Raw genomic sequence first — 6,845 nt, forward strand, 5'->3', positions numbered from 1 at the left:
CAGAATCTCATGCTCCACTCCAAACCTATTGAATCTGCATTTTAAAAAGACCCCAGGTGGGACTTCCCCGGTGGCACAGTGGTTAAGAATCCACCTGCCAATGCAGGGGACATGGATTTGATCCCTGGTCTGGGAAGATCCCACATGCCATGCAGCAACTAAGCCCGTGCACCACAACTACTGAGCCTGCACTCTAGAGCCCTCGAGCCACAACTACTGAGCCCAAGTGCCTAGAGCCCATGCTCTGCATGGGCAATGAGAAGCCCGTGTACCGCAACAAAGAGTAGCCCCCACTCACCGCAACTAGAGAAAACCCACACGCAGCAACGAAGACCCAACATAGCCAAAAATAAATAAATAAATAATTTTTTTTAAAAAGACCCCAGGTGATTTGAACACATTAAAGTTTGAGAAGTAAGGCCCTATTTGTGTCTTCAGGAAGACCATCCCCTAAGTAACAAATAGCCTGTACTAAATTCCCTCTGTTTGAAATGCCTAGATGGTTTCTGGCAGGACCTAACTGACACAGTTAAGTTTTTATGTTCGCATGTTCACTTGTTTTCAATGCTTACTACCTATCCCTTTATACTACAATTTAATATTCTTGAATTATTTTAGTCTCATCTCTCTCTTGGTTTCTCTGACCAATACTTGTTTCACATTTTTTTCCTTCAAAACTACACAGACATTGCTTTATTGTTTTAAGTTATTCAATGTTGCCAAAGAGGAGTCTGATTTTTGTTACTTTGTAGATAATCTGGGTTGTTCTATTTTTGTTTTGGGCATGGCTTCTTACAGAATCTTTTGTTTTCCTTAAAATTCAAAATAGGTCATTAGGAATATATATTAATATCACCTGGAACATACCAACTCATATTGTTCTCCCAACACTGCCCTTTTCTTACAATAAAGAATAGTTTCTTCTATTAAGACTTAGATTTTCATCCTTTTTTATTTGTTCTAATCTTTTCTTCAGGAACAATTCAATTTTATAAAATCATGTCCAACATTGATATTATTATTATTAATCCTGCTTTTGGAGTTGAATTGCAAGCTTCCTTTTTATTTCAAACCATTGCTGATAAAGCTCACTTATCCTTCTTCAGAGAGAACATGACTGCCTGCATCTTGCTGGAAAGAGCTAGCAAATGTCTTCCAAAAACTTTTCTGACTCCTCTAGTAGGTAATTTTTACTGTTTTTTTTTTTTTTTTTACTATTTTGTTGCAGTTATATTGAGATATAATTGACGTAGAGCACTGTATAAGTTTAAGGTGTACAACATAATGATTTGACTTACCTACATCATGAAATGATTACCACAATAGGCTTAGTGAACATCCATCATCTGATATAGATACAACATAAAAGAAATAGAAAAATATACATATTTTTTCCTTTTGATGAGAACTCTTAGGATTTACTCTCTTAACTTTAATTTATACCATACAGCTGTGTTAATTATCTTTATCACGTTACATAGTAAGTAATTTCTAGAGTAAAGATTTTCTTCTTAGCCTAAAGAATAATTTTCCGTTTCTTTTATACTACAGTAATTTTTATAGGGCTCCTTTTTTTTTTTTACTTTTGACTTATCTTTTAAAAAGGCTCAACTTTTGCCAACAGGTAGAGGCCATGGGATCTCCTTGGTTTCTCTCCCCGTGCACTTGGGTGCTGGAGCATACTTCTCTAAGATCCACACTTAGAGTAGGTATGATATACATGGTCCCTAGTCCTGGGCAGGGTGGGTAATTTGTCTCACTTGGCTAAGGAAGACTGAGGTAAGCTCTCCTCTCCCTCTGACTTTTGGGTCAGATGCATTCGTTAGTTCTTTTGTCAGAGCATAAAAGACCACATCCTTTTTCCTGCCTCTGCCTTCATCACCACTAGCATCTCTCTATGTGTGGAGTGGAATTTATGGAATTGAGAGGATAGGACCAGTTCTATCAAGTCCAAAAGATAAACCCCAGATGCAGAAGGGATGTAGCTGCACAAGGTTTGCTGATATTTGGGGTCACTTTAGACTCCTTCTCCAAAGGGGGCTCCATGCTTTCTAAAGGAGAACGTAGTCTAGGATGTGTACCTTTATCAACAGTATAGCTGGAAGGAATTCCCCCACAGCCTTTGGCTTATGGTCTTCCCTTTAGCCTCCAGTGTTTGTCTTTTTGCATAACTTCGTGGATATTTTAATGGAAGGATATCAGACAATATACTGGGGCCTGCTAATCTGCTGCTATAACAACAACAATAAAGGCTAACATTGGTTGAGTGTTTATTATGTGCCAGGCACTGTGTTTAGTATTTTGTGTATATTACCTCATAGTTCATCCTCACAAAAATACTTTGCTGTAGGTGTTAGAAGCAACCTCCCTTCCTCTGGCTTCGTGTTTCCACGTGGAAGGATCTCCATTAGAATAAAACTCTTGGCCTCTTGCTCACCTCTTCAGTCTCCCTGGGGAGAGTCACTCACCTCATTGGCCTGTTACGAAGAAGGAACTAGACACATCTGGCTCAGCCACATCCAGGACCACTCTTCGATCTGCCTGCCTAAAGAAAGGGTGCATTTTGTTCTGCTGCTGAGTCTCACGGTGAGCTGAGTGGAGTAGATCTGCCCCAGGAGAGAGGCCTGTATTTCCGTTTCTTCCTGTGCCTAGTGAGTGTGTTCGATGTTGAGGTACAGGATTAGGAAACACATCATTTCTAAAACATCCAAGTTTTCAAACACAGTCTTATTAGTAGTAAAGCAACATTTTGATATCCATCCCTCTAACTTCTGCCCTTTCAATTATTCAAATTTATATGGGGAAGATGGGAAAGTATTTGTAGATCTTTTAAAATCCCCAAAGTAGGAATTATTAGCATCTCTAGTTTAAGTTGTGAAACACAAGCACTGAGCCAACTTATCCAAGGTTCCACTGCTCATCAATGACAGAGCATGGATTCTTACTCAGTTCTGGCTAACTCTAGAGCAAACACTTGACAACCATGCCAAGCTAATCCCTGTAACTTCCCTGCTCCCCACAGCTGAACTTCACAAAAATCTCATCACACCTTTAAGACTCAGTGTTGGCACCATCTGAGGAAAACCCAACCTATCCTTCAAGGATCTGCTATGGAGCCTTTCCCGATTCTCCCAGAGTTAGTGAGTCCATTCTCTGTGTTCTTTGTACAGCCTTCTGTTGGAGAGCAAAGATTAATTCAGTTACTGAATTATTTCATTTCTCTCTCTAACCTTAGAATCTAGTACAGAGTAGCTGCCAACTTGGTTTGTGTTAAATGATACTCATAGAAACAGATTAACTAATACCAAATTTTTCAAAGCAAAACGACTTTCAGCACAAGGTCTTACACAGATTCCAGGATGGATTCAGTTGCACTCTAGCAATATTTAAGCTACAGGGCCTCCCTCTGTTCCATTTAGTGTTGGGGGAGGGTTTTTTGTTTTTGTGTGTGTTCGTTTGTTTAAGTTCCTTTTATTCTTGCTTTTAGAAGCTGTTGTGCTGGGAAGCAGTAAGCTGGAAGCATATCTGATGCCCATTAGCATTGTTTTACTGCACCTGATTTAATCTCACCCAGAATTACTACAAGAACCCGAAATAACTGCAACGTTCACAGAACATGAAAATAATAACTACCACTTATTTTTTTATAAGCTAATTTATTATTTTTTAAATTAATTTATTTATTTTGGGGGGCTGTGTTGGGTCTTCGTTGGTGCATGCGGGCTTTCTCTAGTTGCTGCGAGCAGGGGCTACTCTTCATTGTGGTGCGTGGGCTTCTCATTGCGGTGGCTTCTCTTGTTGCGGAGCACGGGCTCTAGGCGTGCAGGCTTCAGTAGTTGTGGCACATGGGCTCAGTACTTGTGTCTCGCGGGCTCTAGAGTGCAGGCTCAGTAGTTGTGGCGCACGGGCTTAGTTGCTCCAAGGCATGTGGGATCTTCCTGGACCAGGGCTCGAACCTGTGTCCCCTGCATTGGCAAGCGGATTCTTAAAGTCCCATAACTACCACTTATCAAGCACCTATCATGTGCCAAACACCATGCCACATGGGTTATACCCATTAGCTCTAACCAACACACGAAGGTTGTGAGGTAAGTATTATTACTCCCATTTTACAAATGAGAAAACTGAGGCTCAAGGAGATAAAGAGATTTGCCCACTTCCACACACCAGTAAGTGGCAGAGGAGAAATGGAATCAGTGCTGTCTGGCTCCAGAGCCGGATTTCTTTTCCTTTATTCAGTGCCCTCTGGAACATATAGCAGCTGTTGTGATGATTAGAAAAGATAATGGATAGGAAAGTGCTTGGAAAACTCCACAGAGAACCAAGCATGTAAGAGATTATGAAGACTTGTTGAGAGCTTTGGCAAGGGCACTGTGATAATAGCCCTGAGGAGGGGGAACAAATTGATCTGGCTGGAGTTTAGGGACATTTCCTCTTATATAATTGCTCTGAATGCAGTATTTCTCAAGCAGTGGAGATGCAGACCCTCCTTTCTTTGTGAAACAGTCCTCATCTCTGGGAACAAAGACAGGAGAGGTTAGTTTGGTTTAAACTAGTAATTTTCTTCGAGGACAAATGAAAGGGTGGGGGAGGATAGTGGTGTTGTCCACTTGCTGTTGGGTCCTAGGCGTTGATTGGTTCCGGACTCTGCTTTGAGTGAGAGCAGTTACTACAACACATGCTGAACGTTTTTCCATTTAAAATGCATTTCAAAACCACAATAGGCCTGTGTGTTTATTCTCTGAAATATAGCACAACAGAACACATGGTTGTTACATATGTTCTGAATGTTTCACCAGAATTCGGAGGCAGAGAAAGGCATTTTTGTTCTCTCATTCACACAACAAATATTTATTGAATGATTTCTGTATGTCAAGCATTGTACTGGCACTGAGGAACAAGACAGGGGCCCTGTTGTCAAAAAAAATAAGACTAGAGTAGGAGAGATATACTTATAAACTAATTTTTTAAATATTATGATACAACATAAGTGTAACAATAGGAGTACACACAAGATAAAGAAAATTGAATGAGAGAGTGATGCTCTCCACCAATGGAGACTCTTTCCAAGAATAAATGATGTCTGAGCTGATTTTTGATGACCAAACTGGAATATTAAGCCCAATCCCTATAATGTGCACTTTGCATATATATATATACGTCTGGTGCATGGAAACACACTAAAATATTATTTGTTATTTTAATAATTATTTATTAAGCACCTTGTACATGCAGAACACTATGTTAATATTTGTGCAGGATGCAAAGAATAAGGTATTGTTCTATTTACCTGATCTATCAAAACAGATTATATTAGAATAGAGAAAACAAGACATGTTCCATAATAATAACAAAATAAACAATAATGGGGAAAATATTTGCCCAACACTGGCTATGAAAGATCAAGCAGACAAAATATAAACTCTGAATCAACAGAGAGGCAGAGAATGGGGTTAAAGACTTAAGCATCCACCTTAAGAAGCTAGAAAAAGTAAATTAAACCCAAAATATGTAGAAGGGGAGAAACCGTAAAACGATTTCTGAAATGATCAATAGAATTGAAAAAAACTCTAGCAAGACTTCTCAAGAATAAAAGAGAGTAGACACAAAGTGACAGTTTAGGAATGAAAGGAGGAACATCACTTTAGATACTGTAGGTACTAAAAGAATAATACTATGAACAACATAGGGTCAACAAATTTGACAATTTAGATGAAATGGACAAATTCCCTAAAAGAATACAACTTACCAAAACTGACTCAAGAAGAAATAGAAAATATGAATAGATCTATATTTTATTTTAAAATTGAATTTATACCTAAACACTGTTATGGATTAAATATTTGTGTCTTCCTAAAATTCATATATTGAAGCCTAATCCCAATGTGATGGTATTTGGAGGTGAGGCCTTTGGAGGGTGATTATCTCATAAGGGTAAAGCCCTCATGAATGAGATTAGTGCCCTTTAAGGGGCTGAAGGGACAAGAGTTCTCCCTTTCTGCCATGTGAGGACACAATGTTGATGAGGATGTAAAACAACTGAAACCCCAGCAGTGCTGGTGGGAGTGTAAACTGGTACCACTTTGAAAAACATTTTGTCAGTTTCTTAAAAAGTTAAATACATTGCATGAAACCCAGAAATTCCATTCATAGGGATTTACTCAAGAGGAATAAAAACTTATGTCAAACGAAGTATACACAAATGTTCACAGCAGCATTTTTCATAATAGTTCAAAACTGGAAACCACACAAATATCTATCAGGAGGAATGGTGGATAAATGAAGAAACTGTTGTATATTGACCCAATGGAATACTTCTCAGCAATAAAAAGAAACAAACTACTGATATATGCAACAACATGGATAAATGTTAAGCAAAAGAGCCCAAACCCCAAAGGGTTCATATTGTATGAGTCTATTTACATGAAGTTCTAGAGAAAGCAGGTTAGGTTACCTGGGGTGGAATTGACCCCTGAGGCAGGTGTCCCCAGCCCCCTGGCCGCAGGCTGGGCCGCACAGCAGGAGGTGAGAGGCGGGCGAATGAGTGAAGCTTCCTCTGCTGCTCCCCATTGCTGGCATTATCACCTGAACCATCCCCTCAACCCCCGTCCGTGAAAAAATTGTCTTGCATGAAACCGGTCCCTGGTGCCAAACAGGGTGGGGACTGCTGCCCTAAGGGACACAAGGGAACTTTTGAGCACAATGGAAATATTTATATTTTTATTGTGGTGGTAATTACAAGGGTGTATACATTTGTCAAAACTCATCAGATTGTACATTCAAAATGAGGGCTTTTTTTTTTGAATCTTTGAATTTTATTTTATTTTTTTTTTATACAGCAGGTT

General features: G+C 39.3%; 1 long non-coding RNA gene across 1 annotated transcript in view; it reads right to left on the reverse strand.

Moving 5' to 3' along the window:
* Positions 1-3,691: 3,691 nt before the first annotated feature.
* The window catches only part of LOC114488070 (uncharacterized), a 22,544-nt gene continuing 19,390 nt past the window's right edge, over positions 3,692-6,845 (reverse strand). Inside the window, exon 4 of the long non-coding RNA XR_003683769.2 lies at positions 3,692-3,965. This is a non-coding gene — a long non-coding RNA (uncharacterized lncRNA). The remainder of the gene's footprint in view (positions 3,966-6,845) is intronic.

The sequence above is a fragment of the Physeter macrocephalus genome, chromosome 16 (genome assembly GCF_002837175.3).
Source record: "Physeter macrocephalus isolate SW-GA chromosome 16, ASM283717v5, whole genome shotgun sequence".
NCBI lineage: Eukaryota > Metazoa > Chordata > Mammalia > Artiodactyla > Physeteridae > Physeter > Physeter macrocephalus.